Raw genomic sequence first — 22,066 nt, forward strand, 5'->3', positions numbered from 1 at the left:
AGGCTGTTATTTTTGCAAAAGGAGGATCTACTAAATATTAATGTCACTTTTCTGGTGGGGTGCCCATACTTATGCAGATTGCACATTTTCTGTTAGTACAATAAACCTCATTTCAAGGCAGAAACATTACTGTGTCCAACAGTTATTAGATATATGAAACTGAAATAGCTGTTGCAAAAAAAAAAACAATTTTTATAAAACATCAAGCTTAAGATTAATAGGGGTGCCCAAACTTTTTCATATAACTGTATCTGATCAATGGTTGTCTGAAATCCGGAACACCAACCAATCAGCTGTTATAAGCTAAAATGTGCAGATTTGTAGCAACTACTGCCATGTACTGCAAAATAGCTAATATTGAGCTGCTCTGCAGTACTTCTCTTTAGGATAGATCATTAAAATGAAATTGGTGGTGGTCCAACAACTGGTACCTCCATTCAACTGTTAAAGGCTCAGTCAAAGTTCAGGTGTGAACAGTTAACAGTTCTGCATTTCACAGCTCAATTTACTATATACAGCTTGCTGCCAGGCACTGCAGAATTGTAGAAATATGAAGTTTTCTGCCATACCAGCAGTAACTGCTACACATTGAATGGCGCTTAGCTGCTTAGTTTAATTTATTTACATCCGGCCTTCTGAGCTTCTAACAGCTGGAAGGTGGGGGAGCCTGGTGTTGGACCCCAAAAAATCTAATATTGATGACTAGTGATGAGCGAGTGTACTCTTTGTTCGGGTTTTCCCGAGCCAGCTCGGGTGGTCTCCAAGTATTTGTAAGTGCTCGGAGATTTAGTTTTCCTTGCCTCAGCTGCATGATTTACAGCTGATAGACAGCTTGAATACATGTGGGGATTCCCTAGCAACCAGGCAACCCCCACATGTACTCAGGCTGGCTAGCAGCTGTAAATCATACAGCTGCGTCAACAAAATCTAAATCTCCGAGCACTTACAAATACTCGGAGACAACCCGAGCGTGCTCGGGAAAACCCGAGCAACGAGTGCACTCGCTCATCACTATTGATGACCTATCCTAGTAGTATGATATCAATTTTTTTTGTAACTGAGCAACCCCTTTACAATTCAACATAACATTGCTATAGAAAAATGCTCAACCAAGGTTTAAAACTTATTCAATCATTCATCTCCATGTGGCATTGCCTTGGAATGGAGGATAAGCAGAAAAAAATGGCAGGAAAATGACAATTCATTGTAACCTGAAGCAATGTTTTTAAAAATCAATACATCAAATGATAATGCAGTCACACTTCAGTACATTGTATATTGATTTACTTGCGGTTCACTTTGGAAACGCCCCAAGAAAATAATGCTGGGAAAGTTAAGATTAGCATAATTATTGATTGTAAGAAAACAATTTTGGGCAAATGCTAAAAAGATAGAATTAGAGCCCCATGTACCTGCCAGGAGAAGAAGGTGAGTAAGGGCCAGAAACAGAAATCAGAAAAAAAACACAGTGAAGAAAAGAGCAATGAACCATACCAGATTTTACATGACATGTTTTCTATTATATACTATGCACACTGACTATTTTCTTTGAATGGATCATTTGCATAGAAAACCACATTTTAATTCAATTTTGGGTCGATATCTCAAAAAGTTTCACTATATTAACTATCTGCTGCCTGCTATCACTACAGTGCAAGATTATTTGTGACAGAGCAGGGAGTGACATTTACCCTTACATGTTCTGTAAGGCAGGACTTATATTGCCATCATTGTCATCCTGTTACATTTTTGAGAGGTAATAAACATGTCAAGCTGTGCGTCTATACAAATAGATGTGGATTGCGTGATTCATATTAACTGGATAGGGAACTTGCTAGAAATGTTATTTTTTATGCAAATGGAACATCTTGTCTCATTATATATTCATGTGAGATTTACTAACAAGTGATAGAGTGAATAAATCAGTCAACGGAGAGTCATATCTGAACATACCGTTTTATGAACTGCTTACTGGCCAGGAAAATGCAGCAAATGAGCTGTAATTTTTTACACTTTTTTTTTCGTTTATATGTGCAGTACTACATCAGCAAAATGAAAGCAAATAAATGTCGCTTAGAGGTTTTATAATAGACATATCTAAAAATAGGTCTATTAAGATCTATATTCATAGTGTAGTCTTTGACACATGCTATGGTGAATTGACATGTAAAAATATCATGAACTGGAATAAAAAAAATAATATATTTAATTAACCCCTTCATGACCTTGGGATTTTTCGTTTTTTCCGTGTTCGTTTTTCACTCCCCTCCATCCCAGAGCCATAACTTTTTTATTTTTCCGTCAATTTGGCCATGTGAGGGCTTATTTTTTGCGGGACGAGTTGTACTTTTGAACGACATCATTGGTTTTAGCATGTCGTGTACTAGAAAACGGGAAAAAAATTCCAAGTGCCGTGAAATTGCAAAAAAAGTGCAATCCCACACTTGTTTTTTGTTTGGGTTTTTTGCTAGGTTCACTAAATGCTAAAACTGACCTGACATTATGATTCTCCAGGTCGTCAGTATGAGTTCATAGACACCTAACATGACTAGGTTATTTTTTATCTAAGTGGTGAAAAAAAATTCCAAACTTTGCTAAAAAAAAAAATTGCGCCATTTTCCGATACTCATAGCGTCTCCATTTTTCGTGATCTGGGGTCGGTTGAGGGCTTATTTTTTGCGTGCCGAGCTGGCATTTTTAATGATAGCATTTTGGTGCAGATACGTTCTTTTGATCGCCCGTTATTGCATTTTAATGCAATGTCACGGTGACCTAAAAAACGTAATTCTGCCGTTTCAAATTTTTTTCTCGCTACGCCGTTTAGCGATCAGGTTAATGCTTTTTTTATTTGATAGATCGGGCGATTCTGAGCGCGGCGATACCAAATATGTGTAGATTTGATTTTTTTTATTGATTTATTTTGATTGGGGCGAAAGGGGGGTGATTTAAACTTTTATATTTTTTTTATTTTTTTCACATTTTTTTAACTTTTTTTAAAAACTTTTGCCATGCTTCAATAGCCTCCGTGGGAGGCTAGAAGCAGGCACAACGCGATCGGCTCTGCTACATAGCAGCGATCTGCTGATCGCTGCTATGCAGCAGAAATGGAGGTGTGCTGTGAGCGCCGACCACAGGGTGGCGCTCACAGCCACCGGTCATCAGTAACCATAGATGTCTCTAGGACCTCTATGGTCACCATCCTGACGCATCGCCGACCCCCAATCATGTGACGGGGGTCGGCGATGACGTCATTTCCGGTCGCCCGGCCGGAAGCGGTAGTTAAATGCCGCTGTCTGCGATTGACGGCGGCATTTAACTAGTTAATAGGTGCGGGCAGATCGCTATTCTGCCCGCGCCTATTACGGGCACATGTCAGCTGTTCAAAACAGCTGACATGTCCCGGCTTTGATGCGGGCTCACCGCGGAGCCCTGCATCAAAGCAGGGGATCTGACCTCGGACGTACTATCCCGTCCGAGGTCAGATAGGGGTTAAAGACATCTTTGCATATTCTACACCCACATTAATATATTAGGAGAGTACATATATAAAACCTCCCCACATAGATAGCAGTGTTGAATTTGTAATTTAGCTATTTGAAACTGCAATCCATAAAAGTCAGACATAAGGATGTGCTCACATCTGCATTGGAGGATCTGTCACTCATTCCATCAAAGTTCCTGAGAAAACAGCCCAGCATCTTGTACTATTCATTCCAGTGCAATGAAGGACATACTTCTAGAAAAGCATAGAAATGCAACTCACCTCATTAACAACGGGGCTCTTTGAGCATCAGTGTTTTTATCATGTGCCATGAATTTCATTGTTCTGCTTCCATGATGGAGACGAACAGCAGAATTGATGAACCCACATGTTAATAGAGCTTATTGAAGTAGCTTTACATACCAATGGTTCAGGAATAGAGATGAGCGAGCACTAAAATGCTCTGGTGATCGTTGCTCGAACCGAGCAATTCCTAATACTCGCATTCTCGTTTTGAATAACGAGTATAATAGGAGTCAATGGGAAATCCTTGATTTTTTTCCAGCAGACCCTACAAAGAGGTCTGGGGGCAGTAAACATTTTCAAATGGATGGGAAAAGTGCTGTATGTAAAGAGAACCGAACAGAGAAGACTCCTGGAAGCATCTCTGACTCACATATTATCGATGCTGAGAATAATGGTATCACACATTTACTCTACTTTAAGGACTGACAATAAAACATTCCAAACTGACAAGAAATTGCATTTTACAGGGAAAAAATGTAAAAAAAATGTTTTCCTATACAATAACTTTTATACAAGTCAAATTTTAAAAAGGATTTTAAAAAATATATAATTTAAGTAAACCAAAATTGATTTTTTAATTAAAAAATAGGACATTTCAGTTTAATTTATGAAGGACGTAAGAACTGCCAAAAATAAAGGACTCAGAGGAACTCAGATACACCCTGTATTAGACATAAAGTAGGGCCTCATGCACATTCTGTTCAAATTGTCATGCATTGGGACTCCTAGACTGATAAAGGCTATGTACTTTTGAGGGTTATATAACAAACAGAGTGATCTATTTCAAGTGTTAATTTCTATTAATGTTGATGATTATGGCTTACAGCCAAAGTATACCCAAAAGACATTATCCCAGTAAATAATTAGAATACTTTACAACACCAGCTTGAAAAATGATTTTAAAATCTGAAATGTTGGCCTACTAAAATGTATGTTTAGTAAATGCACTCAATACTTGGTCGAGGCTCCTTTTGCATCAATTACTGTATCGATGCTGTGTGGCATGAAGGCGATCAGCCTGTGGCACTGCTAAGGTGTTAAGGAAGCTCAGGTTCCTTTGATAGCAACCTTCAGCTTGTCTGCATTGTTGGGTCTGGTATCTCTCATATTCCTCTTGATAGATTCTCTATGGGGTTAACGTCAGATGAGTTTGCTGGCCAATCAAGCACAGTGATACTGTTGTTTTTAAACCAGGTATTGGTACTTTTGGCAGTGTGGACAGGTGCCAAATCCTGCTGGAGAATGACATTTCCATCTCCAAAAAGCTTGTTGGCAGAGGGAGTATGAAGTGCTCTAAAATTTCCTGGTAGACAGCTGCGCTGACTTTGGTCTTGATAATACACAGTGGATCTATACCAGCAGATGACATGGCTCCCCACCCCATCACACTAGACCATGTGTTATGTTATACAGTTAGGTCCATATATATTTGGACAGATACAACATTTTTCTAATTTTAGTTATAGACATTACCACAATGAATTTTAAACAAAACAATTCAGATGCAGTTGAAGTTCAGACTTTCAGCTTTCATTTGAGGGTATCCACATTAAAATTGGATGAAGGGTTTAGGAATTTCAGCTCCTTAACATGTGACACCCGGTTTTTAAAGGGACCAAAAGTAATTGGACAATTGACTCCAAGGCTATTTCATGGACAGGTGTGGGCAATCCCTTCGTTATGTAATTCTCAATTAAGCAGATAAAAGGCCTGGAGTTGATTTGAGGTGTGGTGCTTGCATTTGGAAGGTTTTGCTGTGAAGTAAACATGCGGTCAAAGGAGCTCTCCATGCAGGTGAAACAAGCCATCCTTAAGCTGCGAAAACAGAAAAAACCCATCCGAGAAATTGCTACAATATTAGGAGTGGCAAAACCTACAGTTTGGTACATCCTGAGAAAGAAAGAAAGCACTGGTGAACTCATCAATGCAGAAAGACCTGGGCGCCCATGGAAGAGAACAGTGGTGGATGATCGCAGAATAATCTCCATGGTGAAGAGAAACCCCTTCACAACAGCCAACCAAGTGAACAACACTCTCCAGGAGGTCGGCGTATCAATATCCAAATCTACCATAAAGAGAAGACTGCATGAAAGTAAATACAGAGGGTTCACTGCACGGTGCAAGCCACTCATAAGCATCAAGAATAAAAAGGTTAGACTGGACTTTGCTAAAAAGCATCTAAAAAAGCCAGCACAGTTCTGGAAGAACATTCTTTGGCCAGATGAAACCAAGATCAACCTCTACCAGAATGATGGAAAGAGAAAAGTATGGCGAAGGCGAGGTCCAGCTCATGATCCAAAGCATACCGCATCAGCTGTAAAACACGGCGGAGGCAATGTGATGGCTTGGGCATGCATGGCTGCCAGTGGCACTGGGTCACCATTGTTTATTGATGATGTGACACAGGAGAGAAGCAGCCGAATTAATTCTGAGGTATTCAGAGCCATACTATGTGCTAAGATCCAGCCAAACTGATTGGTCGTCATTTCATACTACAGATGGACAACGACCCAAAACATAAAGCCAAAGCAACCCAGGAGTTTATTAAAGCAAAGAAGTGGAATATTCTTGAATGGCCAAGTCAGTCACCTGATCTCAACCCAATTGAGCATGCATTTCACTTGTTAAAGATTAAACTTCAGACAGAAAGGCCCACAAACAAACAGCAACTGAAAACCACCGCAGTGAAGGCCTGGCAGAGCATAAAAAAGGAGGAAACACAGCGCCTGGTGATGTCCATGAGTTCAAGACTTCAGGCAGCCATTGCCAACAAAGGGTTTTCATCCAAGTACTAGAAATGAACATTTTATTTAAAATTATTGAATCTGTCCAATTACTTTTGGTCCCTTCAAAAACAGGGTGGCACAAGTTAGGGAGCTGAAACTCCTTAACCCTTCTTCCAATTTTAATGTGGATACCCTGAAATGAAAGCTGAACGTCTGAGCTTCAACTGCATCTGAATTGTTTTGTTTAAAATTCATTGTGGTAATGTCTATAACCAAAATTAGAAAAATGTTGTCTCTGTCCAAATATATATGGACTTAACTGTATATTTTTTAATATGATTTCAACACTCCAATCAATTAGTACGAATGATACAGATATTGATTGGTTTTGTTATTAGTGTGTATATATATATATATATATGTATATATATATATATATATATATATATATATATATATATATATATATATATATATATATATATACATGTACTTTTTCAATGGAGTCCACAGAAAGTTAATTGAAAACCTGTCCAGCCACATGTTAATTGTCCAAATGGTCAGTTTAAACAAAGGGCTTTTATCTTCAAAGATGAGAACCAATGGAATGGACTTGTTCCCATGAGATGATATCATGTAAATGTTAATTAGACAGATACTTGTTAAGCCCCCAGGGATGCCAGGTGGTGTTCTTATCTATTTTGCCTGAAGATTTCAGTACACATACCATTATATAGATCAAAAGCTTTCAGATAAGATTCAATGGACAGTGACTTTACATATAAATGAGGTATGCCTGGGACACAGGGATACAGAGACACAGATTTGGATGAGGGAGGACACTGAGAGAGCAGGCTTATTTGATTCCTACCATTTCCAATGTAATGTATGACTTATGACTATTGATTATTGTGTTATTTTGAGTGACTGTTTATATTTATTATCTTTTATTAAGTACATTCATATTAGTTTATTCAATTGTCGTGTGAGCATTTATTTATTAATCACAATTCTTTGAACCGTAACAAATCAGACCTCAAGTAGCTTGGATTGTGGCCTCTCCTCTCTTCCTCCAGACTCTGGGACCTTGATTTCCAAATTAAATGAAAAATTTACTTTCATCTGAAAATAACTCCTTGAGCCCACTGAGCAACAGTCCAGTTCTTTTTCTCCTTGGTCCAGGTAAGATGCTTCTGGCATTGTCTGTTGGTCATGAGTGGCTTGACACAAGGAATACAACACTTGTAGCCCATGTCCTGGATACGTCTGTGTGTGGTGGCTCTTGAAGCAAATACTCCAGTAGCAGTCCACTCCTTGTGAATCTCCCCAAAATTTTTGAATGGCATTTTCTTAACAATCCTTTCAAGGTTGTGGTTTTCCTGGTTGCTTGTGCACCTTTTCCTACCACATTTTTTCCTTCCACTCAACATTCCATTAATATGCTTGGATACAGCACTCTGTGAACAGCCAGCTTCTTTAGCTATGACCTTCAGTGGCTTACCTTCCTTGTGGAATGTGTAATTGACTGCCTTCTGGACATCTGTCAAGTCAGCAGTCTTCCCCATGATTGTGGAGCTTACTGAAACAGACTAAAGGGACATTTTTAAACACTTAGGAAGCCTTTGCAGGTGTTTTTGTTAATTATTCTATTTTACTGACATAATGACTTTGGGGTTTTCATTAGTTGTAAGCCATACTCAACATTAACAGAAATAAACACTTGAAATAGATCACTCTGTTTGTAATGACTCTATATAATATGAGTTTCGCTTTTTGTAGTAAAGAACTGAAATATATTTACTTTTCGATGATATTCTAATTTAGTGAGAAGCACTTGTATCAACTAAATGTACTCCAGTCCACAGACTAGTCTATGGGTTTGCAATGTAATACCGTTTGTACATGTTGCGTAAAATTTCTGCATCATTTATCCATCTAGTGGCAGGCATCAGGTTTTATCAGAAATCCACACCAAAAAAATGCAAACAAAACGCACTAAATCTGCAATGTGTGCACACAGCCTAAAATTTTGAACAAGGTTTTTGAGTCTTATATAGCAACGAACTGTACCCAAGAAGATGTAATACCCTATGGATGAACAATATAATAACGATAAATTTGAGGGTTATATACTAACAAAATGTACTCGAGCCAACGGAATAGTCTATGGGTGAGCAATACAATACCGATAAGGGAATATGCACACGTTGAGTAAAATTTCTGCACCATTTCTGCATCTCTTGGCAGGAAAAACGCACCAGCAAAAATGCACTTTTTGGGGCGCTTTTGAAACATTTTTGGTGTGTTTTTACCTGCATTTTTGATTTATTTAAGAAGTGCAGCAGATTATTTTTTGCACCAAATCTGCAAGTCAAAAATACTCAACGTGTGCATGACATGCCAGGTTTCTCATTCAATTTGCTGGCATCAGGTTTTTCACAAATCTGCACAGAAAAAAACGCAACAAAAAAACACCAAATCTGCAACGTGCGCACACAGCCTAAGTTTTTGAAAGCTTTTTTGGAGGTTATATACCAATGAAATGTACTCCACACCACAGACTAGTCTATGGATGAGCAATATAATACCGATAATTTTTTAACAATTTTTTTAGGCTTTTATACCAACGAAATGTACCCAAGAAGATGTAATACCATATGTGTTAGGGCTAGCGGAACGCACCAAATAATAAGACAGATAGTGTATGGTGCGTTCGCAGCCCGGGGTCCACCGTGCAGAGATGGAACCTGCTGCTAAGTAATGACGGACTATATGGCGGTACTCATAAGTATACACACGTGGGTTAAACTTCACCCAGCGTGAAGGAAGCGATCCTGTTGCGTCACAGGATCGCGGTACCACACATAGAAGGCGAGCAAGTAGTCAGCGAACTCAACCCCAACTAGGATTGAAGTCCGATTAGACCCTTGCTGGCACAACACCGCAACTGGGTGTGTAAGGAAGCAGAATAACAGTATTAGGGCACAAGAGTGCATGCGGTGCCGCACTGACGAACGCCACTAACCACCCAGGCTTGGGTAAGGAAAGCACAGAGGAAGTGCACGGCGCCGTACTGGCGGTCACAGCAACTGGACGCTGTAACGTGTGATTAGTGCTGTAGGATAAGCAACCATTCACCTTCCGCGAACAGACATTCAATAGGGAAGGGGTATCCAAGGACGACTTGCACTCACAACAAACACACGTAAGCAAATGTACACTAGCGCATGGCCGTGCGGTCATGCGCAGTTTATATAGTTGCAGCACAGGAAGTGGCCACAGAAACTTTGCCCTTCCAAGACCTGCCAAGAGGACCAATGGAATGTGCTGCAGAGCCTGAGCACATGACCCTCGATCTCCAACGGGAGATCTTGCCCTGGGCATGCTCAGTGTGTGCAGACAATGACTTAGTCCCAGAGAAGTCCGCTCGCTGCTGACCAGCACTGGCTTTAATGGTAGAAGCTGAAGAAGCAGCAGTAACTCTCTGTACAGAGTGAGACTGAGCAAGACGCTGGGACCGACATCCCTGCTGAGCAGACTCCACTGCGGCTGGATAAGAATGGGAGACCGCAGCGGAGATGGCCCGAGATTCCCCCTGTGCAGAAGCGGGAACTCGAGACCTAACATTACCCCCCCTCCTAGGACCCCCTCCTCCTTGGGCCTCGCTACGCTCAAAGGCAGCAATGAGCTGTGGGGCCCGAATGTTTTCAGCAGGCTCCCATGACCTGTCCTCTGGGCCATAACCCTTCCAATCCACCAGATAGAACTTTTTGCCGCATACCACCTTGCACCCCAAAATAGCGTTCACCTCGTAATCGTCCGTAGACGAACCCGATGTCCCGGCAGATGACTCGGAAAACCGGGACATGTATACGGGTTTCAAGAGGGACACATGAAAGGTGTCGGTGATACCCAAGCGTGGAGGAAGAGCCAAACGGTAGACCATAGGATTAACCTGTTCGAGAACCTTGAAGGGACCCAAGTAGCGAGGAGCAAACTTAGTGGACTCAACTCGCAGCCTGATGTTACGGGCGGAGAGCCACACCAAGTCGCCAGGAGCAAAGGTCGGAGCGGGGCACCGATGAACATCGGCGGAGGACCTCATTCTCTCCTTGGAGGCCCGAATGGCATCCTGCGTGCGGTCCCAAATGTCCCGTGCCTCCACAGCCCAGTCTGCCATCCTGGAGTCAGCAGAAGACACAGGCATGGGCACAGGAACACGCGGATGCTGGCCGTAATTTAGGAGGAATGGAGTCTGACCGGTGGAGTCGGCTACGGCATTGTTAAGTGCAAACTCTGCCCACGGTAGCAAGTATGCCCAGTCATCCTGCCTGGCAGAAACAAAATGTCGTAAATATGTGACCAAGGTCTGGTTGGCCCTCTCTACCAACCCATTCGTCTCGGGATGATATGCCGAAGAGAGATTCAACTCAATGCTGAGAAGACGACAAAGCTCTCTCCAGAATCGAGACGCAAACTGGGGACCCCGGTCACTAACAATTTTGTCTGGCATACCGTATAGGCGAAAGATATGCTTGACGAAAAAGACAGCCAACGCCCGTGCAGAAGGTAGCCGTGGAAGAGGCACCAAGTGCACCATTTTGGAAAAATGGTCGGTGATCACCCAGATAATGGTGCAGTTACAAGATTTGGGTAAGCCCACCACAAAGTCCATCCCGACCATCTCCCAGGGCCTGTCCGCCACCGGCAGAGGATAAAGCAAACCAGCTGGTCGTTGCCGAGGAGTCTTGTTCTTGGCGCAAGAGACACACGCCCGAACATACTCTGCGACATCACGAGCCATATGCGGCCACCAGTACGTCCTCGCCAGTAACTCAGATGTCCTTTTGGTACCAAAATGTCCACCCACCCTGGACGAGTGTGCCCAAGAGAGAACCTCCGGTCGCAAATTGGATGAAACAAAAGTCTTGCCCGGGGGCACAGACTCTAGCGAAACCGGGGCCACAGTTCTCAAGCTCTCGGAGGGGACAATAAGCCGAGGCTCCTCCTCCTCCTCTGCAGATGACACAACGGAGCGAGAGAGAGCGTCGGCCCGAATGTTCTTCTCCCCAGAAAGAAAATGGAGGGTGAAATGAAACCGGGAGAAGAATAAGGACCATCTGGCCTGGCGAGAATTCAACCGCTGGGCTGTCTGCAGGTACACCAAATTTTTATGGTCTGTGAAGACTTGGAAGGGAAAACGTGCTCCCTCCAAGAGATGTCTCCACTCCGAGAAAGCCAACTTCATGGCTAGCAACTCCCTGTCCCCGATGGAATAATTCCTCTCTGCTGGTGAGAAGGTCTTGGAGAAAAAGAAGCAAGGATGCTTCCGACCTTGAGCATCCTTTTGGAAGAGGACTGCTCCAGCACCAACAGAAGAGGCATCCACCTCCATGATAAATGGCTTATCAACATCGGGGCGATGTAGGATGGGAGCGCTAGCGAAGTGTGACTTTATAGAGTTAAAGGCCTTGGAGACCTCCTCAGACCACAATTTGGGATTCGCCCCCTTCTTGGTGAGGGCAACCAAGGGAGCTACCAAAGTTGAGAAGTGCGGAATGAACTGGCGATAATAATTAATAAACCCCATAAAGCGCTGCACCGCTTTAAGAGAATGGGGTTCCTGCCAGTCCATCACAGCCTGTAGTTTGGCAGGATCCATAGCCAATCCCTGGGCAGAGATGATGTAGCCTAGGAAAGGTAGGGACTCCTGCTCAAACATACACTTCTCCAACTTGGCATAGAGGGAGTTTGCCCGTAGGAGGTCGAAGACTTTGCAAACATCTCTCTGGTGGGAGTCAATATCTGGAGAGTAGATGAGAATATCATCCAGATAGACTACGACCGAGGTGGAAAGCATATCCCGGAAGATATCGTTCACAAAGTCTTGGAAAACGGCTGGGGCATTACAGAGCCCGAAGGGCATCACCAGATATTCATAGTGCCCATCCCTGGTGTTAAAAGCCGTCTTCCATTCGTCCCCCTCACGGATGCGAATCAGGTTGTAAGCACCCCGCAGATCTAGTTTAGTAAATACCCTTGCTCCCCGAAGCCTATCGAAGAGCTCAGATATCAAGGGCAAAGGATACTTATTTTTAACGGTGATAGCGTTAAGACCCCTGTAGTCTATGCATGGACGCAATTCCCCATTCTTCTTCTGCACGAAGAAGAACCCTGCCCCAGCAGGTGACACTGACTTCCTAATGAATCCTCTTGCCAGATTTTCCTGGATGTACTGTGACATTGCCTCCGTCTCCGGGAGAGATAGCGGATAGACTCGACCCCGGGGAGGCTCAGCACCAGGCAAGAGATCAATAGGACAGTCATAGGGGCGATGGGGCAGAAGGATCTCCGCCGCCTTTTTGGAGAACACGACTGCATAAGACCAATACTGCTTGGGGAGAGAGGAAAGATCTGCGGGTACCTCTGTAGTAGCAACCTGAACGCACTCCCTCTGACACCTACCCCCACAAGATTCACCCCATCCCAGTATTCTGCCAGAGGACCACTCGATATGAGGAGAGTGGTACTGTAGCCAAGGTATTCCCAACAGGACCTCATCAATTCCCTCTGGAATGACGAGCAGAGATATAATCTCCTGATGAGATGGCGACATGGACAGAGTAAAAGGGATGGTCTGGTGTGTTATCTGTGAGGGCAGTGTCGACCCATTCACCACTCGTACCGTTACTGGTTGAGCTAGCATAACCAGGGGTATTGCGTGACGTTGGGCGAAGGCAGAAGACATAAAATTGCCCTCCGCCCCACAATCCACGCAGAGCTCTACCGAGTGGGAGAATGAGCCTATAGTAATTGTCCCCTTAAAGGACAATTTAGAGGCAAACGTCGCCGTGTCTAGTGTACCTCCACCTACTACCACTAGACGCTGACGTTTCCTCGACCGCTGAGAACATCTGGTGGCTAGATGTCCTGACTGCTGGCAAACATGACAGACCTTGAGTGCACAAGCGGTCCGAGACTTAGATCCCGCTTGTGACACTTCCCTGGCCTCATGTGACTCAGGAACCAGGACCGGAAATTCCAGAGGTTTGGCGAAGGTAGGAGCCAGCCGAAACCTCTGCCTACACTGGGCTCGCTCTAACCTCCGCTCGTTAAAACGGAGGTCAATTCGAGTGGAGACAGTTATTAACTCCTCCAGTGTGGCAGGAATCTCCCTAGTGGCCAGGGCGTCCTTAACGTGGTCAGCCAGGCCCCTCCAAAATATGGGGATAAGAGCTTTATCCGACCAATCCAGCTCAGAAGCTAAAGTGCGGAATTGGACGGTAAAATGACTGACCAAGGACTCACCCTGAGTTAATGCCAGCAGTTGGAGCGCAGTATCATGGGTGACTTGAGGTCCTAAAAAGACCTGTTTCAGAGTGCTCAGAAACAGCGGAGCACTCTGCACCACATGATCGCCACGCTCCCACAGTGGCGTAGCCCATTCCAACGCCCTGTCCGACAAGAGAGACACTATAAATCCCACCTTAGCCCGCTCTGTGGGAAAACGTGCAGCCAGGAGCTCGAGGTGAATAGAGCACTGACTCACAAATCCCCTACAAAACTTGCTATCACCAGAAAATTTTTCTGGCAGCGGGAGGCGAGAAAATGTCGGAGCAGGGGTGGCAATGGACAGGGTTGCGGCAGCCACGCTAGCAGCCTGTACAGCAACTGCGGTAACATCCACAGCTGAGGTTGCGCTCTCAAGAGCCGCCAACCTACCCTCCAGCTGCTGGATATACCGCAAGGATTGCTGTTTGTCCGTCATTACTAGCCAGACCCTGGCGCTAGTGTACTGTTAGGGCTAGCGGAACGCACCAAATAATAAGACAGATAGTGTATGGTGCGTTCGCAGCCCGGGGTCCACCGTGCAGAGATGGAACCTGCTGCTAAGTAATGACGGACTATATGGCGGTACTCATAAGTATACACACGTGGGTTAAACTTCACCCAGCGTGAAGGAAGCGATCCTGTTGCGTCACAGGATCGCGGTACCGCACATAGAAGGCGAGCAAGTAGTCAGCGAACTCAACCCCAACTAGGATTGAAGTCCGATTAGACCCTTGCTGGCACAACACCGCAACTGGGTGTGTAAGGAAGCAGAATAACAGTATTAGGGCACAAGAGTGCATGCGGTGCCGCACTGACGAACGCCACTAACCACCCAGGCTTGGGTAAGGAAAGCACAGAGGAAGTGCACGGCGCCGTACTGGCGGTCACAGCAACTGGACGCTGTAACGTGTGATTAGTGCTGTAGGATAAGTCGGGCACTAGATAGCAACCATACACCTTCCGCGAACAGACATTCAATAGGGAAGGGGTATCCAAGGACGACTTGCACTCACAACAAACACACGTAAGCAAATGTACACTAGCGCATGGCCGTGCGGTCATGCGCAGTTTATATAGTTGCAGCACAGGAAGTGGCCACAGAAACTTTGCCCTTCCAAGACCTGCCAAGAGGACCAATGGAATGTGCTGCAGAGCCTGAGCACATGACCCTCGATCTCCAACGGGAGCTCTTGCCCTGGGCATGCTCAGTGTGTGCAGACAAGGACTTAGTCCCAGAGAAGTCCGCTCGCTGCTGACCAGCACTGGCTTTAATGGTAGAAGCTGAAGAAGCAGCAGTAACTCTCTGTACAGAGTGAGACTGAGCAAGACGCTGGGACCGACGTCCCTGCTGAGCAGACTCCACTGCGGCTGGATAAGAATGGGAGACCGCAGCGGAGATGGCCTGAGATTCCCCCTGTGCAGAAGCGGGAACTCGAGACCTAACAATATGGGTGAGCAGTATTATACCAATAACATTTTGAACAAGTTTTTTGATGCTTTTATGCCAAGGAAATATACTCTAGACCATGGAATAGTCTATGGGTGAGCAATATAATACCGATAAAATTCTGAAAAAGTTTTTCAAGGCTTTCATATATTAACAGAATAGGGTTGAGTGAAACGGGTCGGCCATTTTCAGAAGTCGCCGACTTTTGGCAAAGTCGGGTTTCATGAAACCCGACCCGACCCCTGTGTGGGGTCGGCCATGAGGTCGGCGATCTTCTGAATCTGGTATCGGAATTCCGATACCGAGTTCTGATATGTTTGCAATATCGGAAATCAGTATCGGAATTCATATTTAAGTGTAAAATAAAGAATTAAAATAAAAAATATTACTATACTCACCCTCATACGCGCCCTGATACTAACTGGCAGCCTTCCTTCCTTAGAATCAGCGCGTGAAGGAACGTAAGATGACATCGCGGCTTGTGATTGGTCGCACGACCGCCCATGTGACCGCTCACGCGACCAATCACAAGCCGCGGCGTCACCGAAGGTCCTTCAAGCGCTGATTCTTAGGAAGGAAGGCTGCCGGAAAGAAGCAGGGCCCGTCCGAGGGTGAGTATATACCTAATAGGAATATACTCACCCTCGGACGCACCCTGCTTCTTTCCGGCAGCCTTCCTTCCTAAGAATCAGCGCTTGAAGGACCTTCGGTGACGTCGCGGCTGTGATTGGTCGCGTGAGCGGTCACATGGGCGGTCGCGCGACCAATCACAAGCCGCGACGTCATCTAAGGTCCTTCACGCGCTGATTCTAAGGAAGGAAGGCTGCCGGTTAGTACCAGGGCGCGTCAGAGGGTGAGTATAGCAATATTTTTTATTTTAATTCTTTATTTTACACTTAAATATGGATCCCAGGGCCTGAAGGAGAGTTTCCTCTCCTTCAGACCCTGGGAACCATAGTATCCCATTGCACGGCATTGGGTTTCGTGTTTCGGCCGACCCCGACCCCGACTTTTCTATAGGATCGGCCGATTTCACTCGACCCGACTTTTGAGAAAGTCGGGTTTCGTGAAACCCGACCCGATCCTATAAAAGTAAAAGTCGCTCAACCCTATAACAGAATATAATCCAGACCACGGAATAGTCACTGGGTGAGTAATATAATACCCTTAAATTTTAAACACATTTTTTGAGCCTTATATGGCAACAAAATCTGCCAAAGAATATGTTAACGTCTATAGATGATCAATATAGTACTGATAAATTTTGAACAAGTTTTTTGAGGGTTATATATCAAAGAAAAGTACTCCAGGCCATAGTATAGTTTGTGTTATCAATATAATAATGATAACATATTGAACAAGTTTTTTGAGGGTTATATGCCAACAAAATGTACCCAAGACTATGTAATACCCTATGAATGAGCAATATAATATAGATACATTTTTGAACAAGTTTTTTGAGGTTTATATAACACAGAAATCTTCCCAAAAATATGTAAAAGTCTATGGATGAGAAATATAATGCGATACATTTTTTGACAAATTTTTGAGGCTGTAATAGCAACAAAATGTACCTAAGAAGATGTAATACCCTATGGATGTACAAAAAGCAGGGTGTGATTAATTAGTTGAAAATTAACTTTTAATGTATTCATTTAAAATAGTATACCATAGAATAGTATTAAATTTAAAAAATACATATAGGACTCACAATATATCACATTCAAAAAAGAAATGCCAATTAAACCGCAATACCAGAAACCTCAAACTGTTGAGGATCTTATGACAAAAAATTCCCTTGGCAATTGAAGAGAACTATACGATTTCACATCAGATATCTTCCAGCAAACCAAAAAACAATTAATATACACTCTCCATATATGATGCTGAGTAGAATGCAATAATACCTTTCAAATGGTCTCTGAATGGTGTGAAAAAAGAGGAACAGTCTCACCCTATTCTTTTCAAAGGTAAGACAATAGCCGTTTAAATCTGGTGCTATGTCTGGGGAGATGGCACATTCTCATCCATACAAATACCCCATCGTTATATGTCACCAGTTCCCATAGAAACCCCAAATAGATAATATATACTTCCCAAGTATATATTATCGGGAAGTATATATTATCTATTTGGGGTTTCTATGGGAACTGGTGACATATAACGATGGGTTATTTGTATGGATGAGAATGTGCCATCTCCCCAGACATAGCACCAGATTTAAACGGCTATTGTCTTACCTTTGAAAAGAATAGGGTGAGACTGTCCCTCTTTTTTCACCTCATTCAGAGACCATTTGAAAGGTATTATTGCATTCTACTCAGCATCATATATGGAAAGTGTATATTAATTGTTTTTTGGTTTGTTGGAAGATATCTGATGTGAAATCGTATAGTTCTCTTCAATTGCCAAGGGAATTTTTTGTCATAAGATCCTCAACAGTTTGAGGTTTGTGGTATTGCGGTTTAATTGGCATTTTTTTTTTGAATGTGATATATTGTGAGTCCTATATGTATTTTTTTAACTTTAATACAATTCTATGGTATACTATTTTAAATGAATACATTAAAAGTCAATTTTTAACTAATTAATTACACCCTGCTTTTTGTACAATATATTTTTTTGATTGGTGGTCACAGCTACCCTATGGATGAGTAATATAATACCGAGTAAATTTTGAACACTTTTTTTGTGGGTTATATACCAAGGAAATGTACTCCAGGCCATGCAATAGTCTATGGAAGAGCAATATAATGGCAATAAAATTTAAAACACTTTTTTGAAAGTTATATACCAACAAAATGTACCTAAGAACATATAATATTGTATGACTAAGAAATGTAACCCAGTAAAATGTTTTAACTTATTTAGTCTTATATATCCCAAAAATGTACCCCCAAAACACGGAATAATAAATGGGTAGGAAATGTGAGCAAACAAGCAAAATTTTCAAACACTATTTTGTAGTGTTATATACCAGCAAAATGTGACAGAATGCAGATAATACTCAGTGTATGAGTAATCTAATCCTGAAATATTTTTCTATGTTTTTTGTACATTTTCCATACCACCTTAATGCAACAAAAACCCTGTTAAACTGTATGGATCAGTCATTGAAAACTTTTTGAATGAAAATATTTTGAAAGTGTAGTTGATGTACAGTACAGACCCAAAGTTTGGACACACCTAATTTCATGATTTTTCTGTATTTTCATTGACTGAAAATTGTACATTCACACTGAAGGCATCAAAACAATGAATTAACACATGTGGAATTATTTACTGTACCTAACAAAAAAGTGTGAAACAACTGAAATTATGTCTTATATTCTAGGTTCTTCAAAGTAGCCACCTTTTTCTTTGAAGACTGCTTTGAACACTCTTGGCATTCTCTTGATGAGCTTCAAGAGGTAGTCACCAGGAATGGTTTTCACTTCACAGGTGTGCCCTGTCAGGTTTAATATGTGGGATTTCTTGCCTTATAAATAGGGTTGGGGCCATCAGTTATGTTGGGCAGAAGTCTGGTGGATACACAATTGATAGTCCTACTGAATAGACTGTTAGAATTTGCATTATGGCAAGAAAAAGCAGCTAAGTAAAGAAAAACGAGTGGCCATCATTACTTTAAGAAATGAAGGTCAGTCAGTCCGAAAAATTGGGAAAACTTTGAAAGTGTCCCCAAGTGCAGTGGCAAAAACCATCAAGCGCTACAAAGAAACTGGCTCACATGAGGACCGCCCCAGGAAAGGAAGACCAAGAGTCACCTCTGCACATGGACCCGTGGAAGCAATAATTGTGCAAAACGGCCGTCATCCAGCTCACTCTCCCCGCACCCTCGTCGTCTCCACTTGTCTTTTATGCAAACTCTGTACATGGATTAAAGACAGAATAAAGATATTCACTTCGCAACCTGGGTGAGTGCCGCATTTTTCTACTTTCTTGTGCAAAGTTTAACTGTGCTGTTATGGCTATTGATGCTGAGCACCATGCTGCAGTACTGCATGGATACCGCACGCTGTGGGTCTAAAGAGGTGTATTTGATTCAGCGCTCCCAATACTGCATTGTTGAATCCTGGTGCCGTTCGTCTCTTTGAACTTTTCAATAACCATCAAGGGCTACAAAGAAACTGGCTCACATGAGGACCGCCCCAGGAAAGGAAGACCAAGAGTCACCTCTGCTTCTGAGGATGTTTATCCGAGTCACCACCCTCAGAAATTGCAGGTTAACAGCAGCTCAGATTAGGGACCAGGTCATTGCCACACAGAGTTCTAGCAGCAGACACATCTCTACAACAACTGTTAAGAGGTGACTTTGTGCAGCAGGCCTTCATGGTAAAATAGCTGCTAGGAAACCACTGTTAAGGACAGCCAAGCATAAGACTCTTGTTTGGGCTAAAGAACACAAGGAATGGACATTAGACCAGTGGAAATCTGTGCTTTGGTCTGATGAGTGCAAATTTGAGATCTTTGGTTCCAACCACCGTGTCTTTGTGTGACGCGGAAAAGGTGAACGGATGGACTCTACATGCCTGGTTCCCACCGTGAAGCATGGAGGAGGAGGTGTGATGGTGTGGGGGTGCTTTGCTGGTGACACTGTTGGGGATTTATTCAAAATTGAAGGCATACTGAACCAGCATGGCTACCACAGCATCTTGCAGCGGCATACTATTCCATCCGGTTTACGTTTAGTTGGACCATCATTTATTTTTCAACAGGACAATGACCCCAAACACACCTCCAGGCTGTGTAAGGGCTATTTGACCAAGAAGGAGAGTGATGGGGTGCTACGCCAGATGACCTGGCATCCAGTCACCAGACCTGAACCCAATCGAGATGGTTTGGGGTGAGCTGGACCGCAGAGTGAAGGCAAAAGGGCCAAAAAGTGCTAAGCATCTCTGGGAACTCCTTCAAGATTGTTGGAAGACCATTCCTGGTGACTACCTCTTGAAGCTCATCAAGAGAATGCCAAGAGTGTGCAAAACAGTCATCAAAGCAAAAGGTGGCTACTTTGAAGAACCTAGAATATAAGACATAAAAAAGTGTGAAACAACTGAAATTAAGTATATAATTCCACATGTGTTAATTCATAGTTTTGATGCCGTCAGTGTGAATGTACAATTTTCATAGTCATGAAAATACAGAAAAATCTTTAAATTAGAAGGTGTGTCCAAACCTTTGGTCTGTACTGTACTTATACAGTCATAAAGACTTTGCAAAAAGCCAGACAAATTATGAGGAGGCTCATCCATAGACCCCTGAAAGGTAACAACTGGCAGGCCTCATTAAAATATTGAATATTACAAACACTTTGTGTGCTGCTGTCATCTGGTGGTGTGGAAAAGTGTGAGCTAATCCAGACTTTGTACACTTTTATGAGAGTTAGCCTGTCTGCATTCTCCATTGACAGGCAAATGCGTTATGACCCCCCAGTGGCACTAAAAACCCACTCAAACAAGATGCTAGCAGCAGGGCAGCACAACACCTCCAAAACATAGAGGGATAAAGCAATAGAAGTCACAATGAAATTAAGAAGTACACTGGTTTGGTATTGCTTGACCATCTTTAAAAACATTTACCTCCTTGTCAAAAATTACCCTGTCATTAGGACCTGGGCACTGGGCTGGTGTCATGAAACTGGCCCACTCCTTTGACAGTGCCTCTGTTGTGTGTCTCCCTGGCCTCTCCTCCTTGCCGCTATCATTGTCTGATGGGAATTTTTGCAACATATTGTCCACAATGGCCTTCTAGTATAGCACTATTTTAGAAGACCTCTTCACCTCAGGAAGAAGAGATGCAAAATCTCCTTGTAGAGTGGGTCTCATAGGCTGAACAACCAGTACCTTTTTTTGGCCAAGAAAAATGTAACGTGAGGGTCATAGGAAAGGCAGCGGTACATTAAATCAGCCGTATGTGACAAGTTCCATACAGCCAACACTTCCCTGTCTCCACCATGATGATGACTCTTTATCTCCTCCACCTCCCTCTCTTCCTCTTTATTCCCAATCTTAGCCCATCCATGTAGGACAGACAGGATGAAGGTTGTGTTGCTAATAGCCTCTGCTGCACTAGCTAAAAGCTCCTGTTCCTCCTCTTCCTCCTCCTCAGTTTCCACCCCCTCATTGATAACCAATTTGCGTTGTGCAAATGAGATGAATCTGAGTTGGCTGCAATCTCTCTGTATTTTGTCTTCCTCCATCCCTAGCTGCTACACATGCAAAGCTTCATGTTTAATTGTGAGAAGTGACTGTTTAAGTAGTCACAGAAGTGGGAATGTTGCTCTGTCTATGGCGTCATTGCTGCTCTCCATCTTTGTGGAGTCCTCAAAGTCTTGGACAACAACAGTTGTTATATGCGGAGGCTGACAAGAATGCCGATGGGCATGTTGGAGCTGGTACTCAACCACTGGCCTATTCTGCTCACAAAGCCTTGCCAACATGTAGAGTTCCAGAGCGTGGTGAAGTAGCACACCAGTCGGTAAGCTGGGACTTGCATGCGTTGCTGCAGCACTGTCAGAGCAGCAGCTGTAGCTGACTTGCGTAAATGGGTGCTGCTGAGGCAGTGTACCTTGACCAGAAGCTCTTGGAAATCTGGGCATGTTTTCAAAAAAATGCGTAACTACCAAGCTGAGTACATGTGCCAAGCATAGTATGTGTGTGAGCTTGCAAAGCTTCACAAGTGCCACCAGGTTGCACCCATTATCACATACGATCATGTCTGGTTGGAGGTTCAGCAGCAAAAAACATTGATCTGTCTGGTCAGTTATTCCTTTAGAAA

The sequence above is a fragment of the Ranitomeya imitator genome, chromosome 4, assembly GCF_032444005.1.
Source record: "Ranitomeya imitator isolate aRanImi1 chromosome 4, aRanImi1.pri, whole genome shotgun sequence".
In the NCBI taxonomy this organism is placed as follows: Eukaryota; Metazoa; Chordata; class Amphibia; order Anura; family Dendrobatidae; genus Ranitomeya; species Ranitomeya imitator.